Genomic DNA, 27,051 nt, shown 5'->3' with positions numbered 1-27,051 from the left:
TTTGTTTGAAGTTCTGAAGGAAACAGTATTGATGTTCACAGAGATGCGACAAACTACTTGATGAAAGAAATCATTTTCAAGAAAGAGTCCAAAGGGAGAAAGAAAGCCTGTTTATTTACATGAAGATCAAAGCAACTTTCATATGAATCAATACTAAATATTTAGTACTTGAGTGACTAGCAAAGAACACTCTAAACTTCTGAGGGAAAGAATAAATAATAATAATAATAATAATAGGCAAATACTGATATATAAATATATATAGGTTCCCTATTAGAAAAAAAAAAAAAAAAAAAAAAGTGTTATTTGTATTGTTGTAGTGTCTAGGGTCCAAGCTGAGATCAGAGACCCACTCTGTCATACTGTGTACACTTAGTAAAATACAATCTATTTTCTGACAAGCATATCAAGTAAACAGACGAAGGTCAAAAAGAACTAATGCAAATTCATCTGTATATATTCCCCTTATAACTTTAAAAAATGTACATTAAATACAATTGTCATGAATTAATCCAAGTGCAATTTCAGTGGAATTCACTTGCTGTGTATGTCAGGAAAACAAATACAAAAAAAAAAAAAAAAAAAAAAAAAAAGTCCCTATATATTAATTCTATATCATTAATAATTCTATATAGAAATAATTTCCCTTAGCTTTCATACTTATATTCTCATCTTTTCTTTCATCCAAACCAAATCTAACTACAAAAGTAAAAATCACAGCCAAGTTGTCCTTACAGAATAACAAAGTATCATGACAGAAGCCATTCAGTGGCTGATCAAACACAAAATGAGCAACAGGAACAGCAAGGCATTTCTTCTTGCTGTCCATAACCAGTAGACATCCATCCACTAGAGGAAAGCAGTGTGTGTTCCCAGCAACCTCAACCAGACCTGACTGCATCTGGCAAGTATCTGTCTCCCTCCTTAAAGATGAATTTTGAGGAGAAACTGTACAAAAACTAATTAATATATCTGACTGCCAGTTTTTCTGAAGCTAGGAAGGAAGAGAGCTGGGAAATAGGCCAATGGCACTTCACTGTCCCCGACTGCAGATCCCTAATGTTGCAAGACCTCCCTCTTGAAATCAGTCACATTAGTGACTCTAGGACCATGGTTAATCTGGAACAAGGCTAAATTCAGACTTCCTCTTTTCATAAAAAACTTTGTCCTCCTATGTGTAATGTAATACTTTTCACTGTATACTCCTGAATAGTCCTCATTTCTGTAATACTTCTCCCAGTAGTGCATTAAGTGTACCCTTACCATCTGTCACTTATGGTCTGTTCTCTCATACTTTATTACTACCCATATAAAACGACATATAAAGAATAGAAATTAGAGGGCAGTTGGTTGCACAGAGTAAATAAAAAGAAAAATTGAAAACATCCCATGATAGACAGTTATGAAAAAAAAAAAAAAATCCTATTTGTTTTCTATTCCTTCACAAGTTCAAAGTAGATTCTTCAATATACAGTCACTAGCATAGTATTAATTACTCTTTTTTACAAAGAAGAATGATTATATTTTAAACTTAATTAGTGAAGATTTTATTTTTTCTCTGTGAAAGTTTATAATAAACATGTAATAAGAACTATCTCAAAGAAATAAAAAATACCATTGTTTTAAATGCTCAACATTGGGAAAACAGTAAGAAAAAATAAAAATAAAAATAAAAATAAATAGTTCATTAAACTTTATAGATAATTTCAAGCAATTAATTGAATTGAGCTTAGGAGGACTGACCCCCTTTCCTCCTTTGTATTGCCTAATAGAGAGCATATGTTCCTCACCACTAACCTCTACAGACTTGTGAATTGTCTGCATTAATTCTATGGGTGATTTAAACTAGGCTCATTTGCCTGTCAGGGCAAAGTTGGTCCCTTGCCCACTTAAGTAAAAACTCCTAAGCATTCAAGTTTCTGTATCTTCCCTTGGGAGCTCAGTCTCACTGGTTTTCTTGTCAGAAAGATTTTCTTGAAATCAATCTGCTTTTTCCCCTTTCAAATTTCATCTTACTTTGTCAGGTAACATTACATCTGCTGGTGGTTAGACTAACTCTATATTAATCAGTATTTCAGCTACAGGTATTAGAGAGGGTTGGCAGCTTTTTTTTAAAAAAAAAAAAAAAAAAAAAAAGTTCATTTTTGTTTGTTTTGTTTAATTTTGTTTAATAAGTTTATTGTTGTCAGAATATTTCAAAAAAATATAGATTCAAACACAATTTGATTTGTAAGGTTTCTGAGGTCACAGGTGAAATCTTTGGCAACTCTAAAAAGGCAAGTATAGGCAGAGAGAAATTATAAAACTAACTGTTTCACTACAAAAATGAATGTTTTTTATGAAGAATTATATATTGACATTGTTTTGAATTCAATTTACAACAAAAACTTTAAGTGCTATAATAAAATCAAATTGTCTTTTCTTAGCCAACATCGAAGTGTGCATTTTAGGACAAAAGAATTGTATCCTTGGTTTCTTCTCCATCAGAAATGCTTTCACAGAAGGACAAATTACAATAGTGTCTTTATTCTGGAATTGGTACTATTTAATATTTTCATAAATGACCTGATAGGAATGCTTATTACAAAAAACAGATACCATATGCTGGGAGGGACTGAACAAATGTTGGAGGGCATGGACAGAATTCAAGATGATCTTAATAAAACTGATATGGACGGAAATTATGAAAACATTTAGTTGTAGATGCAAGATGCTACACTGTTTCTAGATTAATTAACTGCATAAATACAGGATGGGAAATATCTCATTTTAAACATATCTATAAACAAATTAGGGGTTGTAAGGAGTCACAAAGTGAACATGAGTCAACAGTGTCATACTGTTGTGAAAAAGGCAAATGCCATAGCAAGCGTATAGCAGGATGTATAATAAAGAATACAACTGGAAGGAAATGTGAAGTAATACTTCTCTTTTCAATGCTTTATTCACACTATGGACTTAGATGGAATATTGTGTCTAGTCCTGGACACTACACTTCAATAAACTGACAGATCAGTGCAGACAGTCTGGAAAAAAAAAAAAAAAAAATACAAAAGAAAGATCAGAGTTTTAAAAATATGGCCTATGAGGAAAGACTTAAGGAAATTAGTTTGTTTAATTCAGAGAAGAGAAGACCAGTGGATAGTATTTTCTTTAACTAACAGATAAACAAACAAATTTCTTGAATTTATTTTCTTCTCCTAGTATATCATGATTTCCAACCAGTGAAATAAATTGGAACGTAGAGCAGAGAGATGAACCAGAAATGCATAATACCTCCATGATAACAATAAAGGTATCTCTACCTTTGAAGAACAGTTATTGTAGGAACTTCTAGAGAGAAAAGAAGGTGGTTGAGCCAGAAAGATATGTTGTTATAAGTAATAACCCACAGTCTACGTAAGTGACTGGGTAAGTACACTTTAAGGTTTTCCTATACTATATCATCTGTAACCTACTTCCACCCTAGAAGTATTTCCAGAAAACAAAAACCTCACAATAATTGTGAGTTTATTGAACTTTGAAATTATAGTGTTCCATCATTATTTTCATCAGTATCCCAACATGAAAATCTCAGTAAACAACAGGTGTAGCCAATGCTCCTATTCATTTGCAAATTATCTGAATTTCTCCAATGTTGTGAAAATGTCCTGAGATTTTTAGTAATCATCTTAAAATCAAAAAAGAAGATGGATCAAATGAATCTTACATGAAAGGTATAGCTCCCTATATAAATATCTTAACTTCAATAAAAGGGATGTATTAGATCATATAAAAATTTAAATGTTCTATGTCTGTAAAATTACCAATATATTTTTTTGTAAAGCACAGAATAATAAAAACAACTTCAGTGATTTTGTACTGTATTACCAGACAGCTCTTGCTTTCCAGGTAAAGCAAGATGAGTCTCTTTTCAACTGGGTCTCACATAGATATAGTTATATTGTCTCACATAGATATTGTTATATATCTACATAACATCCCAGAAAAGATTCTGGATTACGTCATTAACTTTCATGAATCCCAAAACGGGAAAAGTTTGTTGGCAACTAAGTGTTAAATTTTTGTACTGAAGAATGCATTGTAAACATCACTCCAAAATGGAGAGCATACTAAATATAGATCCTATAAGATTAATTTCTGTTTCTCTTTGAGTTCTTGTGAGACCCAGTTGAAAAGAGACTCTTCTTGCTTTATCGGGAAAGCAAGAGCTGTCTGGTAATACTAGCTATACAAAAGTGAAAATTATTGAGAACAGAAAGTAGTGACACAGCTCTTGATCTCCTCTTTAGAAATTACATCCAGAAACTGCACTATTCAATAAGCTGCATGGATTAAGCTGCACAGCCTTGCAGACTGTGCTTTTTTCCCCAGCCACCAAAACCTTGAGGGAAATCAGTGACTACACGTCATGCAAGTCCCCTACCCAACCTGTCTCTTGCTGAAGAAGACAGTTGCTACCAACATCTTCAGACAGAAGAGAACAATACAGACACCTCAGAAAGGCAGCAGGGAGAGAATAAAATCTAGAATAATCCTCTAAATTACGATCTGTTGTGGGAACAGCTGAATAGCTATAAGGAACTCAATGTGTTGCCCCCAACAAAACCTGGATATGCCTCAACTCCATTCCCAAAGTGAACAGACTTTGGAGTTGTGCTCCTCTTCCTATGAGGTGGTGGGACAAGAAAAAAGTAACCCAGGCTTGTCTGTCACACACACAGTTGAAATTAACTAGAAAATGTGTGAGATTGTCTAAATAGGAAACAATTTTCCCAGCTCAGAAAAATGTTAATAGACACCAGAAACCTTGTGACTTGATAAATAGAACAGGAGACCAGCTAGCAATAACAAGACACGAGTTTCCATTTTAGAAAAAGAAAATTCTTATCAGCCACCCACCATGTGCTATAATTTAAAAAGCTTTTGAGCAAAGAGCATTTCTTTACTGCTAACAGGTTTAAATGTTGCAGTATGTAGACCAAAAAGTCTTGATTAGCTGTGGCAGATGAGTCAGCAAAGAAACAGTTCACAATGCAGTCCAGCCCTTACATTTTGACACATATTGTTAAGGGTTCCCTAAAGTCATTCCAAATAAAGCAAAAGGAATAAAAGAAAAGGAAAAAAAAAAAAAAAAAAAAAAAAAAAGATAATAAAAAGAAATAATAATAATAATAATAATAATAAAAGGTTTAACCAAGGAAAGAGGAAAAGGGAAGCCTAAAACCGCAGATTTAACCTTGAATTTTACCTTAAGGAAATATATAATGGAGCATATGGCATTCTTCTTCCTTATAAATTGTTTGAAAGTTTTAGGTTTAATATATAAAATTTAGTGATTGCTGTGACAAGGTATTCTTCAAGAAACTTGTACACTTGTACAATAGATTTTGCCAATACATTTTGGGTAGAAAGTTACACTAGCAGGCTGGACCTTAATATTACATATTACATCACAAGTCATTTTCTGTCTTTCTGAGAGAAAGAAAATACTGTGTAAATACAGCAACAGGTACACTGTAGTTCTGGGTAGCTACTACGCACAGTGCATCTACCTGAAGGTCAACCATCTTATAAACCTATGTGATATCCACAGAAACAAAAAGGTTGATTCAAGAGCTGAACAAAACTCATCCCAGAAATGTGCTGTTTTTGCAACAGTGATGAAGACTTCACTCCTTCCTTCAGATCATGATGTATTTCAGTTTCCAAAGTGACAGTCTGGAAGGAAAGAAAGGAAGATGTGAATTAGAACTTTTGAGTATTCCAAATCACATTGCATTTCTAGCAAAAGACAAAACATTTTCTTTTGTATTCCAAGCAAATTATAGTCTGCTACTTTATAATCCTGATTTCTATAGGACAAAATTCAATGACTGTTCCAGACAATTATATAAGATTGCTATCTGTTTTAGAAGTGTAAAAATTTCCCTTAATCTCACAGACTGAAGCATTCTTTTTAAATGTGAGAACCCAGCAATTTTCTTGTATTATTTAACACTGCTTCATGATGGGAAATGTTTTACAGTGTCCACTAGTAGATGCTGTTTTACTTCCCATTTCAACAACTAGGTTACTAAAGAAAACTAAATCGGGACACTGCAAGGAAGGGTAGCAGAACATAAGCAGCAGCTCACTGTACAGAAAAGGTTAAATTTCAAGCCCACCCCAGTACCAGGGCTATAAAGTCAAGAATTGGGATAACACTTCAATTTTCACTCCAGATAGTTGGGAATAGACCGTGCGACCCAAAGCAACAGCAAAAGATGGAAAATGTTCCAACCTGCATGGATAGTACCACCACCAAGTTCTGTCCTGTACTCAGTCACATATGCCTGAATTCTGAAAGATTATTCTGTTTTTCCTTGGTATCCTGAGCCTAAAGTGAACAAATAAGCTACAAATAATTAACAGCCAAGCCTATTTAAATTTCAAAGGTGTTAAAAGTCATCCTCTAATTTTCTGGATTGGTACACACTGTTTTGATTTCATAGTGTTTGTTAAATACAAAAAGGTGACTTTTTGTTTGTTTGTTTGTGGTTTTGGTTTGTTTGTTTGTCTTTTCCCCACTACTGTTTGGAAAATAATTAAATGCAACAAAGATATCAAGATGAGGAAATGTTTTCCAGAACCCAGGTTTTCAATACTGGGTGTCAAAACATGCTATTTTTCCAGTAAAATTATAGGAATCCTGTCTTTCTATTGCTACTAAAATGGCTCATTGACCTAGCTTTGAGCAATATAAATAGAAAGACTGATTATTTTAACAGTATACTGTTAAATTCCTGTCAGCCATTTGCCATTTCACATCATGAGAGCTTTGTGAGCACACTGTCAGATTTTGTACATTCTTTATACACTCTTATTTTCACTAGTCATATATGACTGTCTTGTAATTGCGCTACAACTAAACATGGAACCACAGGGATATAGGTAAATAAAAGTGCAGATGGTGCTAGGAAAAATCTTGCAGTAGATCTTAAGCCAGAGAGTATTCTTGTATGTTTTATTTTGCAGCCACGCACAGTAAGTGTAGACCATCACACTGCACAGATGGAAGTGTAAGTTTGAGGGCTATTGAGCATGTGGATTTTCCCATTGTGTCACAATTACAGAAACATCTGTGCTAAATAACTTCAAGCTGATCCACAGCAAAAAAAAATGGCAATGTTCAATAACTCTCAATATCCATTTTTCCCCTGTGGTGAGATGGCCTAGTGATTGCAAGTTGGACTATAGCATAAAACATGTAGCTTCATTATTTCAGAGTCTATTTAGAGATTTCTCCCATGGTATATTACCTACAAAATCCATATGTTTTTCTTTACTTAGCTCTTTAGAGCCTGAGTTTCAGAGATGCCACATGCCTGCAGCTATCATTGACTTCAATTAGAGGTGTGGATATGTATGTTCTCTGAAAACTGAGTCCTGTGGGGATACTTTTAATTGATTTTGATTTGCACAGGGAAAGGAAAGAACCTGGGTGGCATGATCATAAGAGACCAGAAGGGAAAGAGACAGTTTGCCTGCAGGAACAAAGATTAAAAAACATAATCGCAGCTAATGCATAGTTTGTACCATAATGGCATAGAAAACATTTGCCTTGATATTTCTTCTGGTGGAGACAGGAAAGTTAGTATTACCCTGGAAAACTATTAAGGAATGAAAAGCCTTCCCAATACCCCCGATAACATCAACCTAGTAATATATTTAGACCACACTGCAGCTCATGAAACTCCCATGTTTTTGCCTGTGACTGAGTTGGGACACTGTTTTTCACCCTCCATCCTCCTGCAGCATGTGAACCTGGATGTTTTCACTAATACTAGTACATTACTCAAATAAAACATATTTCTGATTCTTCACGCACTGCTACAGAAACATTTTTCAATTATTGTTGCCTTTATTTATTTCAACTCGAAAGGCACTCCAATACAGTCACCAGATTTGCTCAGCCCTCCCAGAAACTGAAATGGAAAGATTCATACATTTCTTAGTTGCAACACTCCGCATAATTTCTGCCTAATGTACATTTTTCTATGCATTGTCCAATGTCACTTGTGACATTCTAAGTGAAGAATACCCTTCTTTAAACAGTGATCATTTTGTAACATAATAGACTCAGCAGTAGGATTGTTTCCCCAATTAATTTTTATTTTAGATTTTATTTTCCTCAGTTCCACCTCAGTTTCTCCAATACTGTTATTTGACTATTTCCTTAACTTCTTTGATGTTCAGACTCTTGAATTGTTAGCAAGCTTGTGACACACATCTTACCTGACATTCAGACAAGTTAAACAGTGTTAGTTCTTTCATCTTTATAAAACAATCTCCAGTTCTTGATAATTACTGCTACCAGTTTTTAAATTCTATCTAGTTAATCTCTGACTTTCTATGTACTGAGCTGCAGTTACTCTAATATTCCGACTACCATCTCATCTGAGCTACAGAGGGACTATAATGTTGTTGGTTTATGACATGACTCCTCAGAGAGAACAACCAAAATCATGCTGGCTTTTGCTGAAGCTTTATCCCTTTTCTAGTTCTTGTACAATTTTTTGCTGTTCAATATACATCCATACCAGGATGGATGCAAAGCTAGTTGGTGTCTGCATATGGGTCTTCTTTCCTTCTTGTTTCAAAAATGTTAAGCTGCTATAAAACTGTACCAAAAAATCAATAATAGTACAAAAAAAAAAAAAAAAAAAAAAAGTAGACGTGAAAGAGAGCTCCGTGTTTTTTTTTTGTTTGTTTGTTTGTTTGTTTGTTTTTTCTCCTAACCACCCATCCATCCCTAGTGCACACCCACCTGAAATCATCCAACAGACCCTCTCTCAGAGTTTCTCTCTGCCAACTGTAACAATTGCCAAGTTGTCAAATGATGCTGCTATTGTATCCCCATAGCAACAAGCTTTCTGGCCTGAGTGACAGTACTTCCATATTGTCAACTGGAAAATGTCCCAAATAACTCTAAGAGCACCTGGAGTTTTCTTGCAATGCAAATATCTTTTTCTTTTTGCATCCCAATTCTTCATATATTAAGAGGAAGTTATTTATACTCATTGCAACGGATGGTATGATGACAGCTGAGCATTTGAAATTTGCTTTAAAAATCTGTAAATCTGTCCTTTTGGTGGATTTTATGTTCCTTTTGAAACAGCTGTGATTTTTATTGCCATCTTGAAAATAAATTAAATATATATATATATACCAGTAGGTAACATATCAAGATCTTGATAACTGAGCAGATAAAATATGTGATGTATTATGTGACACATTTTTCATGCTTTTAAATTCGAGGAGAAATGTAAGAGAAATGAGAAAGAACTGTTGAAATTGTGTTTCTTGAGGAGGAACACATTTCTAGCCTATGTACATCTAATATGCTACTCTGTTGTATGCTCTTACTAATCTTCTGGGGTAACAATGTTTAGATCACAGAGACTGATTATGAATATATTGAATGATAAATAAAATAAAAAAAATTCCACCAGTTTCAGTGAATTAGCTGAAATTTACACTCCTGAAAACCTAGTGTTCATGTCTCCCATCTCCAATTTTAACAACATTTTTCAGTTGCATTTAATCTCACTGAAGATGATACATTCCAGTTCATTTATCATGGCCGCTTAAGGTCATAACTGAAAGAACAACTGGGTGCTTCTGAAGTTTGTACAAACCACTTTTAACAATATCATTACCACATTTAGATAACTTTGCTCCAAGCTAGAATGAAGATAAAGGAGAACAAAAATTGTTTTATTGTCTTTTGGACAAAATGTAAAACTAAACAGTGCTATTTGAGCAAATGGTGAAGTCAGCCCCCATGACCTTGCCAAATGTATTTTGTGTACTTAGTTCTATTAGCTGGGTTACCAAAGCAGTTTCAATGAGACATGTTTAGTTTGATTTTTTATTTTCAACTGCATGGTAACATTACTGTATCCTTTTATATGTCTGCTACTCTCCATATTAAGCTTTAAGTAAGGAGTGATAGCTCACTGTATGAATTATATAGTAATAATTTTGTGCACTTAATTAGAAAATGTAATGTTCTTTAAGAAATTATACTGAAGAAATGATTAAATGGGCAAAATATTTCAATGCAAATAACAAATTCACAGATTAAAAGCTTATTCAGAAAATTGGGATCCCATACATGCAGTTTAGGTATAGGTAGATGAAACGGACAAAAAAAAAAAAAAAAAAATTCAATAAGTGTGATGTAAGCAATGAATAATTTATGGTATCATCAGCATGTTTTTCATCTGTGAATAATGGAAAAAAGAATGTATAAATCGTATTTCATGGAAAGAGATCAATTTGCTTGCAAATATTAACTAAATAATAACAATAATGATTTTACAGGACAGTCTTGTAGACCCTAAATAATAGGCTAAAATAAATGTCATCTGCATATTATGTCCTAGCTGTTCCAGACAGCTAGTTATGACTGTATTACAGAGGGATATTTTAATGTAACAGGAAAGCTTTATCTAAGGGCTTTAAAAGCACTGAATTGGGTGAATCACTGCATCCCACAGATGAGACACTTCCTTGAGCATTGTTTCTGTCTGGGTAAGTACAAAATACAATCAACAGCAACACACCTGAGGTGGTTAGGTTATAAACACAAATTCAGAGCAAAACTTGTCCACATTACAGTGGAAGAGGAGGGAGCTGTGTGTATGTGACAAGCTGGCAGATTCAAGAAGGTTTAGATACTGAGCACAGGAGCAGAGAGCTGAGAGGCATAACCTGAGGGTGTCATACATTGTCCTCTGTCCTCTCAGGCAAGCCAGTATTCAGTCACACAGGTCCTCAGCAATACATTGTGCACCACCAAAGACTCACAACACCCTGTCACAATATATAAAGTACAGAGGGCCAAAACCTGTAAGACCTATGTTTACCACAGGCAGAAAGAGGAAGAAATGAACATCAAATATTCTCCATCATTAAACAAATATTCGCTAGCATTGTCTGTGAGTAATTCACGTCTGTGCTTTTTTCTTATTGCTCCACAGATCTCCTTTTTCCTTCTCATCTTTGGGTTTAGAATACTATCATTTTTAAATTCTTTTAAGTAATTGCTTCAAACAGCAGATGCGTTACTGCTATACACAATACTGTGATTTCTGACCTGACTCCTCTAATATTCTCTCTTTCCTATACAACTCAACTCATCCAACTGCCTGCTGAGTGGTTGCTGTATTTAAGCTATGCAAGCATTACTGTACTTGAGTGTGTTATAGCAAATGAGAGCACCAGGATCCCACTTAGGCAGCAAGTAGCCTGAAGGTACTAATTGTTCATCAGGAAGACCTTAAAGCCTATTTAAAGCCAAAGACTAAAGATCTTTTTACATCTTTTTGCCATCTTGCAATTCATTACTGAATTGAAGTCAGAGAATGAAGGTTTTTTTCCTCATATAGCAAATTAAAAAATGAACAATCAGGTATCATGTTTTTCTTTATAGTACAATATGATTCATGCGTCATTTTTCATGCAAGCCAATAGTTCTACGATTTAGAGCCTTGAAAGCTATAAGCCTTCAGAACAAAGTAATATACTACACAAGAATTCATAAAATAAATCCCTTAAGTAAGGGTTCATGGCTATTCAGATAAAGCGTCCTACATCGATCTATTTAATCTAGCTAATTTATCTATCTCTATACTTATAAAGCAACCAGTTTCTGGTAGCCAGATGCCAGCAGTGTAAATATAATTTGTTCACAAATTGGTTTTGTTTCTGTGGCCATGACTGACACAGTTCTGTCTGTAAAGAAATATTTGTTTTAAGAAAAGTTATCTGTGATATATTTTGTCAGACTTTATGTTCATTCACATTCTGACACATTATAGTCTTTTTCTGTGTACTGACATATTTGTCTTAACAAACAACATTTGAGGGGTTTGTGTGTCTTTTTTGTTTGTTTGTTTGTTTGGGAGGGAGGGGGAAGAGCGGGTAAGGGAAGAGCAATGGGGGAATAATAGGGCTGAAGAGTCCCAGACCTTTTCCCAAGCAGCAGGGGCTGTCCCATCACACAAGGTGTCCCTTCAAATGATACACTCATTAGAGGAGATACTTCAGTAATCAGAAGGTTAATTTCGCAAAAATCAGTGTGGTTTCATTTCCCTTTCCCTATTATTCACACTAACTCTGTAAAACGTTTCCAAACTGTGAATATTTTTTCTGGAACTACACTTGTCATTATTTGCCAGGAATGATTATACTCATTATGTATCTAGGTTGATACAGAGACAGTTGAGAATGACATTTATAGAAATGAAATATCCACACTTAAGCTCACACATAAGAGAGCTGTTGTTTCAAGAGGACAATTCCTGCTGCTGTTCCTAATAGTGAAGGTCCTGCTGTGCTACTTTTGTTTCAGCTATGAGGGGACAAGTTCTTGCCTGCAGGCGAGACTGAACTTCCAAAATAATCATGTTATTCTCGGGGTCTAGTGAGCAATGTGGAAAGCATGGGGGTTTGATTGAGGATGCAGGAGAGCTGTAAGGATTTAATGTCTGGAATGAATCATGCTGCTAGAGTTCACTCTGCCACTGGTCAGTCATCCTTTGTGTGCTCACATATTGTTATAAATCATTGCATGCTGGTATATTAAAGGCATATCTCTGCATTTGTTGTGTCAGTGAAAATTTTGTAATAGCAGGAGTTTGTCTTGTTTTTATTGTTTCAGTAAACAAAACATATGTGGAATTGTAGCAAACAAAATCACTGCTGGGCCACAGAGCCTCAAACTTGACCTGACACATTGTGGTGAAATGTACATAGTGTGAATGCCTTCCATTTTCTGCCAGAAAGTAGGCCAGCTAACAGTGCCCTCCGGAGCAGTGTGACTCCAAAGCAGTTGAAAGCTGCCTCTGCCATGCTTCATACCAAAAGCTTCAGAACAACCAGTCCCTATATTCTATCCCCCAGCTGTGCTTCATTTATTCCAGATTTTGAAGCAGAAAAGGAACTTGATTGCTAAATAACACCATGTAGAAGATAAATGGAGATTTTTACTGTTTTATCTATGGGAGGTAATGGCACTTTTCCTAGGAGTAACAGCATTGCTCCCAATGGCACTTAATGGCTAAATCTGTGATATTATGCTATAGAGACTCATATCTTTGTAGATGACTGCCATTGTTCTGGACAACCTTTAAGATGACAATGTAAGGGCATATCTTTGTTCAGACTCCCACTATGAAACAGTCACGGTCCTGGCCCTTTATTGTCCCATGCACTTATTTTTATATTTTATATCATTTTATATATTTTATACCCGATTTCATATCAAATGCCTATGGCATTTGTTTCATTTTACTCAGAAACTGCAGATGTACAAATATTTTACATTTAAATACATATATTTTTGTTTAATTCTTTGATTCTTATTTTTTTTTCTCACATGCTGTGTGCCAAAGCATGTGTTCAGTCAACCATCAGAAATGCAGTCAAAGGTATAACACAGAGCCCAAGCAAGTCAGGTTTTGATTGCCTAAAATCCTTTCAAATAAAACCCAAGGGAGAGCTGTGTGTGTGCTCTGTGATGCATGGAGGGGTCAATTTGGCACACCCAACACAGATCAAGAGTGGACTAGGGTTCTTGCAACTCATGTTATCAAATGGAACTTGTCAAGGGATTGTTATTTTAGACGGAGCAATTAGTACACAGCACTCTCTGGAAAACTCATTGCTGCTGAGCTGTCCACTCTACTGCCAGAATCAGGATTTACTCCCATAAATCAGCATCATACTAAATTTGTCTGATTAGTTCTACCAAGTATTCTTCCTATTTTCACTATGATGAAAAAATAATGTCTTAGGACTGAGCATGACTCCCTATGCATGAGTATTTCTTCAAAATCAATGCCTGTACAGTAAAGTGGTACATTTCATTCAGAGGTGCATACATAGGAAGCATTTTTTTTCCTCATGTCACCATGACCTTTCATAGAGAGTTGCAGTGTTCCATGTTTCCTAATAAGCAAATAAAGCCAAAGCAAACCAAAATATGATTGTTTTCATCTGATCTCATTTCTGGTTCTTGTATCTAATGATGCAACCTCTATTATTCTCTCTGTTCTCTAGCTCATTCCTTTCTAAGCACACCTGACACACATAAGGTTTAATAATTTACAGGTAGAGGGCCTAGTTTGCCAGGCTAGGGACATATTCCAATTTCTTTCCACAACTCTAATGAGACAAAGCAGTCAGACGCTTATTGCAACCGCCACATAAAATCAGATTTATGGATGCTTTTTGTCAGAGAGTGGTGCAAGGCAGTTTGAGTGTTCCACTGAATCTCTCCATTCATTCTCTCCATTCTCTACAATAAAGTTTCCCTGCCTGTTAATGAAACAAGCACTGTTATAAGTTATTATTATTATTTTCCATATAAGGGAAATTAGGTAAGATTGGACCAGTATTAAACAGGATCTGCAATTCTAACCAAAATTACTGGCTGTATAGCCACTGATTATGTTTCTTCGAAGACTGCACCTGTAGAGAGAGATCTTTGTATGCTATAGATCATTCTTGGTTGACACATTAAAGAGGGAAGGTTGGATTGTATGGAGCCAGTGATACTCTAAATGATCTGCCACTGCTAGAAGAGCTCCCAAGAGCTCTCCACAGCTGGCAAAGGATATTCTAGCCCCTCTGAGAGTGATAGCAATGCATACCATGTGTGCCCCCCTCTGTCTTTCCCAGCAAATGAGGAGATGTCCACTGACTTTTGTTTGTTTGTTTTTCTCTGTTTCTGATGCGAATAATTTATTGCTTCTGTTTAAATAGTCTGGCTTTTTGGTCCAGATACAACATCAGCATTACAATTTCAGAAGATATTGCACAAAGGCAAAAAGCACTCGAATTATATATGGTGGCAGCACATCTAGCTCTAGAAATGGCCATATCTGAAATATTGTATTCTGAACCAGATGGTGCTGTCAGACAGTGCAGAGTGACAACTTTTAGATGATGCAGAAAGGGTAATGTGCCCAAGCAGTGAAGGAACTCTATCTCTACTTGCTGCATTTTTTTAACTAAAGTTACAGATGGCACAGCAAGGATCAGCTCAGGAGGAAAAATAACTTCCTCATGGCTGATTTTAACTTAAAAGAATCTGTCAGAATATTTATAAGCTAGCCAAGCAGGCCTTTGCTCCTAGTGACTGCCTATGGCTCCCTTATTATAAGAGTAGGTAATAATGGAAGAAATTGGGATTTTTTAACGTTTACATCTTAAGAAAGTACAGAATAAATTCAATTCCAATGAAGCAACATCTTAAATTAAAAATGTATATTAAAATATCAAGTTGTTTTCTTCATCAATCAGTTCTCTTTTTTTTTCTTTTTAGAAAAAGTCCATACCAAAAAAAAAAAAAAAAAAAAAAAAAAGCTTGAGAAAATATATGTTTTAACAATTAGGGATTAGTCCATTAGTCCAATCATCCAAAAAGCAGACTTTCTTTCCCAGAAATGTCAGTATTAACATCTACATTCAATCCATACTGTGCAGTAACACTTCCGGATGACCAGACTTACTTAAAAATGAGGCACAGTCTTTGTCTTCTCTTAGTCTTAAAATAACTTGGCTCTTAACAACAGAGTCCACAAGCCAAGTAATCTGTTTTCATCCAAACTAATGAAAATTAGCACATCGGTCCATAAAGTGTATGCACGCAACCAAAAATAGTAACAATTCCCAGGACATTTATTTTATTTGTGACAGCTAAACTCAAGGATGATGAACTGCATTTCAGAGAATCAACAATTCTGCATGTAAAACTAACCACTTCATAGGTAATAATAGGGAGAAAAAGTTATAAAAAGAAAATAACACCCCTACTTAATCTTTTCTTATAGAAATGTATTGGAAACAAACTATCTCAAACTATTGAAATCTTAATAAAATTAACTAGTGAAATATCTGGTGAAAAATTAGTGGAACTTTTATCTTCAAGGTGAAAATACAATTTTGTGCGCAAACAATTATTCTATAATTTAGGACTAAAATATGATATTTCCTTAGTGAATGGAGATGTGAAGGACAGCCAGAGAAAGGAGAACTTCATTACCTGTTGCAGGCAGCTCAATTCTTCACCATGGTTGGTTTGGTTTGTATGGCTCATATGCTTTTTCTAGAAGTATACTGATCTACTTATGGGAGGAATGCTTGGGAAGGAGAATGACAAATGAAAAACTTACCCAATGTATGAGTGCAAGAAAAGCAGCATGGTCAAGAGAAATTAACATAGAAGCAACAATCAAGAATTCCAGAACGGTGATCTTCAATCAACCTTGTATCACCTGTCACCAATACATTCTGAAATATGTAGCAAGGGAATAAAGATACTTGTCTTCCATGGGGAACAGATTTTAGGACTAACTTTTGCATGAAAGCAGATATTTTAAAATATACAATATATTAAAATATTCCATTACATTTCCAAATACTTTATTACTGGAAACATTTTTAGGCGTAAGTTTGCTTAACCAATTCAATTTTACAGAACTCTTGGTCTCTTCTATTGAAGCATTATATATTTGCTGTTGAATTCTAAGAGATGGGAGTATTACTTCCTATTACATAGTGAAAATACATTCATACACCTTTCTTTTTTTTTTGGTAAGTTTTTTTTTTCAAAGGCTCATCTACATTCACCTATTGGCAGCAAAAATATGGCAGCCACTGACAGCTAGTTCTTACTTGCTTGTTTTTTTTTTTGTTGTTGCTGTTGTTTTTTTTTTTTTTTTTTTTTTTTTTTTTCCCACTGGCTTTCCGAACATTATAAGCAAAGCCAGCAAAAACAAATTTATCTTGGCAGAGCTACATCTTTGATAGTGGTTCTACTAGTTCTGTTGCCAACCTGGGGAAAAGACTTCTCACTAACAGGCACACCAATGTTGAGAAAATTAAATTAAGCCACATTTTGAACTAGGGAATATAAATATCTTGAGTTTGCTTTTCATTTGTTTTATCATGTTCGTAAAATACATTATTCATCTTGTCATCAAAAGCAGACATGGCAATGGTATTGAGACAATCATACCTAGTGTGTTCTCATTATATATAATGAGTTGTTTTTTGTTTGTTTTTGTTGTTGTTGTTGATGTTGTTGTTTTGTTTTGTTTTTTGACTTCCAGATGTGCTGTATGAAGAAAATTAGCCTTAGTTAATCTATAGTTAATATATAAGTCAGCAAAAACTTGTGATAGTGGTGTGTCATAGAATGGTGGGGAGACTGTGCAATAAGAGATCTTAATAAAGTCAGGATCAGCTATTTTTAGGCTTACAGTTCTAGGCAGTTCTGAAGCAAAGATAGGAATCCAGCCTCTGATCATTTTATCCTTGATTGTTTTCTCTAAAGTCCAGACAGGTTTCTTGAATATAGTTGCTGTGTCATTATCTTTTCTGCTCGTAGGTACATGCAGCCAAACCCTAATAATACATCCTCTTCTGCTTTAACTATAAATTATCTATTAAATATCTTAGAGATTCAGTCTGGATTCTAGTTTCTTAAAACCTGTCATATATAATCCCTATGAAATTGAAAGACTACATCCCTGGAAAGAAAGTCTACACTGAGCTATATATTTTGCAGTTGGTATTAGATTGTTGTAGGGAAAGGTGCTGCCTTGTCATGAAAAATGAGAATTCACATGTGAAAACTTGTGAAAGCAAGCCCTTTTTGGCATAAAGTTTTGCCAGCTTGCTTGTTAATGTTCTACAGGGGATCATGACACCAATGAAAACATGGCTAGGTATCATATGTTATAACTAACATAAGCTAATTACTTCCAAGGTTTAATGAGAGTGTCATTGATAGTTATTCTCAAAGTACAACCTGACTAAGAAGTACCTGAGAACAACACAAGTGCTCACAAACTGATATTTAGCGTAGTGAGGGAAAAACTTCTCAATCTTTGAAAACTGCAGACCTTTTACCAGAAGAATCAGACCAAAAAAAAAAAAAAAAAAAGTAGAATATTTAGAATATTCAGCAAAGCATTTTCACTTTTTTCACTTTTTTATAGTGTAGCCTTATAAGCTAAGGATTTACTTTGTGCAAATATCCTTCAGGAGCATATGTTTTGTGTGACAAAGGGGAAGAAAAGAGCAGAGCTGGTCAGGAATATCTGTTTGCTCAGTGACTGGTTACTGATCGTATTTCAAGCTGGTGACCAGTTGCTGTAGTTATGTTTTTCTCTTCCACCTCTTCTTGATGGATGTTTCTTTTGCTGCTTGTTGCTGCTCTTTCACAAACACCACACTTTCTGTCATCTTCCCAGCAAATCTTAACTCAATGTAGAGTGTAGAGTGTAGACCTTACAGATGACCAGGGTTGTAGATCAGACTGGTGATCTGCATTTCCTTCTGTAATGTTTTCACATTGTGCAAAGATACACGTATAGTAACATCGTCAAACAGGATGACCTGTGGTCCAGAAAAGCTATGCTGTGAATCTATGTGCCAGAGAGTCTGACAGACTCAGGCCACTCTTTGATGTGGCTGGTCCTCAGCTATGTAACTCTCTCTATCATGACTTCATATCACTGCATTTTCACCCAAACAGGGTTGCCCCAAAAGTTTCCCCAGACCAAAATTTATGTTCACAGCTTACAAGAGCAGGAGTGACATGCCCCCTGACAAGTACCAGCAGCATTATTAGCTTGAGCAGACCTGCTGTCCAACCCAATTTTAGGTTCTGCAGAGCTGCCCATAACTTCAGTTCATGAAAGGTCATCTCTGTCATTTGTGATCACCACACACACACACACACACAAAAAAAAAAAAATAGGTTAGTGTCTCTATTCCAGTTTTGCCTAGTAATATAGCTTTATCCATTTGCTCTTTTCCCTGGAGTGATACAATAATTTTTGTTAGGGTCACCAAGAAAGCTAGGATAGATAGATGGATAGGTTATATAGGATATAGGAATTGTGCCTCCACCTTTGTCCTGCACGTTCACCTTCTCCATAAGGCTATATTTAGAGGGTAAAGTGAGGAACCAGTCTAAACACTAGCAACACCATTCTTATTCAGTGTCATGAAAATCTACATCAGTTATGTCAATCACCAGTAAGCAAGAATCACTCTCATTTTCCATTACAGCCTGTGACCAGAGAAGCTGTGGGACAGTTTCTTGTGATATTATCTGGTCTCTTCGGATCTTTTCTTCACCTTTTTCAGTAGCTGCTGTTGCTGGCTTAAGACTGGGTTTGAACAAACATCCTTTGGTACATATGGCATCCCACACCTACCTTTTGCATTACAGGGCATTTGGTTTTACTCAAGAAAGTTTTTTCAATCGAACCACCTCTATTGTGAGGCCCTGGTTAGGATTAACACTCTAAATTACTCCTACTAAAGTAGGTGTATGTACTTCCAGAAAAAGAAATTCACACCAAGCTCCTCACTCCAAACTATTTTCTCAGACACTTACACATTTTTCTATACATGTTTTTCTTGTCTAATTTGTCCTGCCTGGCTTGATCTTGTAGGTACAAAACACTGCACAGGTGACTACGTTTAGGTTTGTCTAATTTGGCATTAGTGTGGACTTTTCCTCTGTATCTTTTTCTTTGGTTTTATCCCCTGAAGTCCCACTATTGTTTTATTTCTTCTCTGTATATTCTTTCCTTTCTCTACAAGCACTTTATTTTACCATTGCCTTGTAAAGAAGAATCAATGAATTTGAATATCTCACAGTGGATAGTTTATTGTACCAAACTGATAGCCTTATCTGTTTACATGTTATCATTACAATTATTAGATTTGGATATAACATTCTTTCTTTCAGTTTTCAAAATTCTCAGGAGCATTTTGGAAAACAAGCTGCCAGTGTAGGCTTGCATAGAACTAGAAAGGAAATGCTAAGGCTTTTGATCACAGCCCAGAGCAAAGGCAAACTTTGTACAGGCAGTACAAAGTTGCACCATCCTGAGGAAACTGGAGGCAGTCTGGACCAGACATTGAGCTGCCTCAGAGGTATGGGTTTTCACATACATTCAAATGCTCTGGAAATTTTTATTATACCTCTCTCTGTTCTCGGAGGAATTCTGGGACCTTCTTCCCACTCTGTTTCAGTTTGTCATCCAAAGGAAGTGTCCCAAAAGCTGTCCTTGAGCTCCAGCTGCAACATTAAGTGCTTTCATGTGGGGAGGAGGTAGGCCAAAAGGTGAGTCAGTGTGGAAAAGACCTTCATCCTTCCTGATGGTTAGTTGTCTTTAAGGCTCCGCTGCAAGCTTTGGGGAGCCTTCAACAGTAGTCAGCTATCAGATCAGCATAGGAGTGTGTAAAGCTGAACACTCTTCTTCCAACAACCAGGAAAGATATCACATCTCTGAGATAAGGATTTTTACTTGGCTTGTTCATCTTTGATCTCGTCTTGAATACTGCTTTGTGACCTCCATATGATCAGAAGCAATTCGGTCCTTCCTGTGTGACCTGGGGAATCCTCAGCATGGAGAAGGGCTAGTAGTGTCTGCCTCTTAAGAGTAACAATGCCTTTGCAGCAAGGTAAGGCTTAACAACTTGCTCTGCCACACTTGCAGAACCTTGCTGTGAATGTAAACATGAAGCATATTTAAGATCATAGTGCACAGGGAAGTTCATCCTGCTTATCAAACTGAAAATCCTTCCTAGTTTATAAAAGACACAGCAACAAATAGGAAGAGTCGAACTGAAGCCTATATATAATGGATCTAAGAGATATCTTTCTGTCATGCTGAGACTTGATTACAGCCTAAGTGCTGTCAGAAGGGCCATATGTTCCATTCACAGTGTGGCTTAGCCCTCTGTGGGCTAAGCAGGAGTGGGCTGTGGCTTGGCAATTTGTCCAAGGCACATAATGAATTGACTAGGATAGAGATTAGGGCCCTGATCCTCCAGTAACTTCCACTGTATGCAGTCAGTGCAGAGTGGACATGAATTGGTACTGTTTGGCTTTGATAATGGTCACTTTGAGCTCATTTTGAAAAGGTTAAAATGACTATGGAAGCAATCAGTCATTGACATTAATTTGCATCATGTATATCATTTGTGCTTGTGTGTTTCTTCAATGACTTGTCTAATTCTAACAGCTACCTTTGGGGAAAAAAAAAAAAAAAAAAAAAAAATGGAGAGCAGAAGGAGAAGGGTGGCAGGCTATACTATGTCTTTGACAGCATTCAAACCCCGGACAACTGATCTCTGCCTGATCATTAAAATCAAGAACAGAAGTAGCTAATTGTTGCTTACAAGAGGATTAATGAAATAACTACCAATATTTTTTTTTTTTTTTTAAAAAATATGGATTAGAAAATTCATATTCTGTCCATGTGCCAGGCTCCTTCCTCACCTTATCTACTACCCCTTCATCCCTATTTCAGTCTTATTCTGTAATGGCATTCTCTTGTGTGCTTCATAAATATGGCTTGTAGGCTCCTAAGTCAGCAGTGTAGTAAAGTCTCATGCATGACTTCTGGCATAAGGATCATGCCCAGATCCCCACTAATTTTAATGCAAATCAGTGACTCTGTTTATAAAGGTCAGAACTGCCAAATGGTAACAAAAATGCAACAGCAGGCAAGCTCTGTGGAGTTAAGGGTTTGCTCATGATTTTTTTTTCACAGAGCCCTGCAGAAAATAACCCTGTCTCTGTCACAAGGAGCACAACATTATGACTTGAAACATGATTTTTATGAGTCAGATGAAAAGTGGATAATATAGTAATGTACTTGCATCTAAAATAGGAGGGGAATAAAATGTCAATCACCCTTTGATTTTTGTTCTCAAATAAATTCAAAATAAGCATGGTCCCCTGAATCACAGGTATGACTCAGCATCTCACTGATTTTTTTCAGTAATTGGCACCACACTCATTTCTTCAAAAGGCCTCTGCAATTAGTGCAAACAGGACAAAAGGAAGAAAGTTAATATAGTATTATAAGATTAAGCTCCATTTGTAATAAAGGGATGACTTAGTGCAAGCAGGTACAAAATTCTCTTTTGTCATATGAAAGGACATTCAGCCTGTGGTTTCTTTTACACTGGACAGAGTTTGATATTACAGCTACACTGGAGTTTTCAGATTTTTCTTAGTTTAGAGAAGGAAAAGGCCAAAATAAATTCTCTTTTGCTTTGACCCAAAAATGAAATGTCATCACTCAAGATATTTTTAATGGCTGGCTTTATAAAACAAACAAACTTTTTTTTCTATTTTCTCTTAAATGGCCCATTTTTTTATTTTTTTTTCCTGAAGTTTTTTTCTTCAGTTAATAGGATGCCTATATACAGTGGCTGACCATATAAACTTGCCATCTTACGCAAACAAGAGGAAAAAAACAGCATGAAGAAAAGTTTATTTTATGAAGTGGTTGGGATAGTCTGGAGATGACTGACTATTGTGTGTGCTTCACATGATCCAAAGCAATTGAGGATTTAACATTTTGTTCTGACTAGACAAAGGCATGGGACTACTTATAGCTTTCCACTTGCTAGATCTTTACCATGATCAGTTTTGTTTTGCTTTGCTGTCTTACATCTCTTTTAAAAGCTTGGTTTCATACAAATTTGCAATTAGAAAGCATCTGCAAAGAAAAAATCCTGACATCCAGGGAGGCATCTGCAAAGCAGGAGAGGGAGCCATGGGCTCAGACGATGTGTTGATCTGCCCTTGTTTTGCATGGTGGGGTGGTGAAGGCCTGTATACTGCAAGATCAGCCTCAGGACATGGTTCATTCCACTGGATTTAGTGCTGGCAGGACTGGAGTTTCAGTGCTTAGCAGAGTGAAAAGCACAGTTACAGTGTGCAATGCCTTGGATGGTTTGCCTTTTTAGCTGCTCTGAAATGGCAGAAAATTTATATCCTCCACAGTGTACATACTTAGACTGGACCTCTGCTCTTTTTCAGCAGCATCAATTTGTGTGCCTTGTGTGCACCAAGAAATACCAACCTCGGATGAACAGTTTGCTAGTAATTCACAAACAGAAGGGAAATTCATCAAATAAGATCCTATGTCCTCTAATTTGTTCACCTCTAACATTAACTGTTTGAACACTGTCCTTCCCACTGACTGTTCTGTTATGCCCCAGTTCAGCTTCTCCCTTCTAATCCTCATGAGAGCTCTGCAGTATATTTGAAATAAACTCTTTGGCCTCTAATTTCCTTCGTTGCTGCCTCCTGCAAGTATGCTTCAGTGATTTTCAAAGGTGTTCTGGGAAGGAGCTACTTTGGAGTCCGATTTCTTTTCTATTTAGTGTGCAGAAATGACAAGCAAGCCACAACAGTGCCCCTCCACTTTGGAAAAGAGCCAGGTTCAAAGACCATAGAATCTTTTATAAAGCTCTGTTACCAAAATAGGTTTCAATCCTATGCCATTCAAGCCCATTAGACATGTGCTCAAACACATTCTTTCCCCGTCCCTAGCACAGTGGGGTACAAGGTGAGACAGATCAGGTTCAGCAGAGGGGTATTACCGCTGCATTCTCAAATTAGAGTGAAATTGGTTTGGTCGGTTCTTTCATTGTGCTCCTATGGAGAAAGCTTGTCCTCGGTAAATATTTGTTAATCAAGTGTTTCGAGTGAAACCTTGAAGTACTGTAAGTGAAACTTACAAAAAAAAAAAAAAAAAAAAAAAAAAAAAACCTGTTTTTTTTTTTAATTTTTAATAAATAAAAAAATTTTAATTTTAATTAAAAAAAAAAAAAATTTTATTTAAAAATAAAAAAAAAAAAAAAAAAAAAAAAAAAAAAAAGCCTGTCTTCTTTGTTCAAGTTTGATAAAGACACAGATTTTAAATGGAATTAACAAACAAGAAAGTAGTATCAGAATATGGGACCCGTACATCTCAACAGCTACATAACAATGCACAGCTAACTATCTGTTACTACACTGAATATTGCCTTTCATCTGCTCTTTTCCTCTTCCTAAAATAGATCTCACTCAATAACCTTCCTACTTTTGGATAAGGAGTTCGATAAGCAGTGGTATTCTTTCTCTTGTCAGACATGAGGTTATTACTGAATAATGATGATAATTAAATCTAACTGATGTGACTAATAAAATAAATTCACATCAGTGGTGAAGGACAAATCTCAACACATTAGGTTGGGTTTGGATAAGCAAGCAAGAGATTGATTACCCAAATGTTATCCAAAGATTGCATGCTAAAACAGGAGGAGCAACAAATCAGATGAAAATTTTACAATAGCAGCTGCTTCCTGGTAAGTTCTTTCTTGCAACTGGAGAAAGAACTGCCATAGCTTATAACTGAAGGTAATATAACCACGGATCAAAACAGGCTGGTATACGATATCTTTCCAGCACTTGTTGGAACTACATTCACAAATATTGACACATTTTGAACATTGTTGAATAGCTTTCAATGAGGTAGGTGTAGTTCTAGCTTTCCATTTTGACTACTGAATATAAATAAGCTTTGTTCTGAAATTTTAAGAATATATGTAAAAGAATTATTTGTATTATGTTTTACATTAAATTTTATTAAAGAACATACATTTATTTTGTAATGTATTGTCATATATGTATTACATATATATAGAAATACTTATAATCTTTTTGTTACAGTCTACTTTTACATGATTGATGGCAGGTCGAGTCTGTTTGGTATGCTATTCCACTGTCTATAACCATATCTTTCAGACTATTTTTCCAATACTTTCAATTTGTACCTAAAAATCTATCTTTCCTATCAAATTCAGATTTCAAGGATCTCTACAGCTCCAGGTGTTGCTTATAAACACTGATCTCATAAAAAGTAAATACACTACCTTCTCATCTCTATCTATATGACAGCTCTGTTTGCTTCTTTCTCAATATAAATGCAAGCCCTTTTACCACTTCCGTCATATTAGTCTATTGTCTCTCAGCTAAACGTTCTTCCCCTTTACACATTTGAATATATTTATCCTTAAGGTCTATCTTCCCAAAAAGCTGTTCAAGAAATCAGCCAATTTTCTGGAAACTGAGTGAAGAGACAGATATGAAAATTTAGCACTCATCTTAAGCAGATAAAATAATAAGGTGAATGTGCTTATCTCTAATTAAGACTGCAGTTATTCAGCTGTGTTTTTCTCCCATAATTTAGCATTGAAAAAGTCCCTGACACCCTTTGGTGTAGTGGTATTAGCATAGCCCTGATCTGAGCCCTGATGAGAACATGCATCTCATCAGTCAACGGAGCAGCAAAGATTCTCTTCCATTCCTGCACTTGCAGTGCATACTGTACTTAATTCTTTTTTGGTGTCTTCATGTACTTAGTATAAAAAATAATGAGTTGCTGAATGAAGCAGTTTTGGAATAACAGGCTAAGATGCCTTACTGTAAAATGTATTAATTTATTTCACACAAAATCAAACACAGCAATTAATAGGAAAAAAAAAAAAAAAAAAAAAAAAAAGGAAATTAACCAAAGTATTTACCATGAATAGTTCACCTTTTTCTAAACCTTGTTTAAAGGAAACTCCCAGCCATAACTCAAAAGCATGTCTGATTAGAAAGCCTGGGATTTGTTCTTCAGATTTTATTCTCATAGTATATTATTGTGCTCAGATATAGTAAACGATGTCAGTTTTACATTATCCTAAACATATTATGATAATGGGGGCTGGATATAACCACAGTTATCTTCCGTTTTTGTCTAAAATTCCCATGAAGAGGAAAACCAAGAAGAATTCCTTAAAAATGAACAGAAAAAAAAAAAAATACTGAAGAAATCCCTTCAATTTCTTTTAAAGAAGGCTTTCACACTGAGTGCATAAAAAAAAATAAAAATAAAAATAAAAAATCCTTAGATAGCAACATTCTTTATTCCCATTGCTATTATTAAAGATGCTAGTGTTTGAATAGCTTTCTCCTTCACAAATCAGCTTTTTCTTTAGCTGAGGGAAGTCATAAACCTGTGTTTATATCTCATGCTGTTTCTCCAGAAATAACTGTAGTGCCACCAGTGCAGAAAAGGTCACAGAGCCACTGAAGTTTTAATATGTTCAATGCTCATCCTGACTTTACAATGTGTATTTTCATAACAGGTGCACCATGGCTTCCAATGGTGTGCAATCAGAATAACATACTTACATGTCCTGAGTGCACAGACTGGAGTACATGTGTTTCTGAGCCCTTGAGGTAGACACAAAAAAATAAGGGTGTCAAATTTAAAGGGAATGGTTATGGCCAGTGAAGAAGAGAAGTTCTGAGATGCTAGGTATATATCAAATATATCAGCTTCTATTAAAAGCTCAACATGAGCCGGCAATGTACACTTGCATCTCAGAAAGCCAATCATATCCTGGGCTGCCTCAAAAGAAGCTTGGCCAGCCGAGCGAGGAAAGTGATTCTTCTCCCTTTACTCTGCTCTCATCAGACACCATCTCGAGCACTGCATTCAGCTCTGGGGCTCCCAGCACAAAAAGCACATGGACCTATTATAAAGAAGCTGAAGGAGGACCATGAAGACTATCAGAGGTCTGGAGCACCTTTCTTATGAAGACAGCCTGAGGGAGCTGGGGTTGTTCAGCCTGGAGAAGAGAAGGCTCCAGGGAGCCCTCATAGCAGCCTTCCAGTACCTAAAGGGGACTTACAGGAAAGCTGGGGAGGGACCCTTTGTCAGTGTAGACAGGAGAAGGAGTAATAGTTTTGAACTAAAAAAAGGTTAGATTTAGATTATATATAAGGAAGAAATTCTTTACTCGGAGGGTGGTGAGCCACTGGCACAGGCTTCCCAGAGAAGCTGTGAATGCCCTATCCCTGGAGGTGTTCAAGGCCAGGTTAGGTGTGGATTTGAGCAATTTGGTCTGGTGGGAGGTGTCCCTGCTCATGGCAGGGGGCTTGGAAGCAGGTGATTTTATGGTCCCTTCCAACCCAAACTATTCTACAATTCTAAGATTTTATTCAATGAAACAGAAACTGAAGATTAAAAATATCCCAGGCTTCACACAGATAGGTGTTTGCTCTCCAGATTAATGGTGTCTCTTTCAAAAGTGACACATTTTGAGAATGAGAAACTTTTTGCAGAAAGTAATATGATG

The 27,051-nt window shown here is 35.9% G+C and overlaps 1 long non-coding RNA gene across 1 annotated transcript; it reads left to right on the top strand.

Moving 5' to 3' along the window:
• Positions 1–14,279: 14,279 nt before the first annotated feature.
• On the top strand, positions 14,280–26,812 carry LOC118162712. The gene is made up of 3 exons (XR_004748577.1): positions 14,280–14,293; positions 23,987–23,991; positions 26,639–26,812. It is a non-coding gene; the product is annotated as an uncharacterized LOC118162712 (long non-coding RNA).
• Positions 26,813–27,051: the final 239 nt, after the last annotated feature.

The sequence above is a fragment of the Oxyura jamaicensis genome, chromosome 2, assembly GCF_011077185.1.
Source record: "Oxyura jamaicensis isolate SHBP4307 breed ruddy duck chromosome 2, BPBGC_Ojam_1.0, whole genome shotgun sequence".
Classification (NCBI taxonomy): Eukaryota; Metazoa; Chordata; class Aves; order Anseriformes; family Anatidae; genus Oxyura; species Oxyura jamaicensis.
This window is presented reverse-complemented; position numbering and strand designations above follow the sequence as displayed.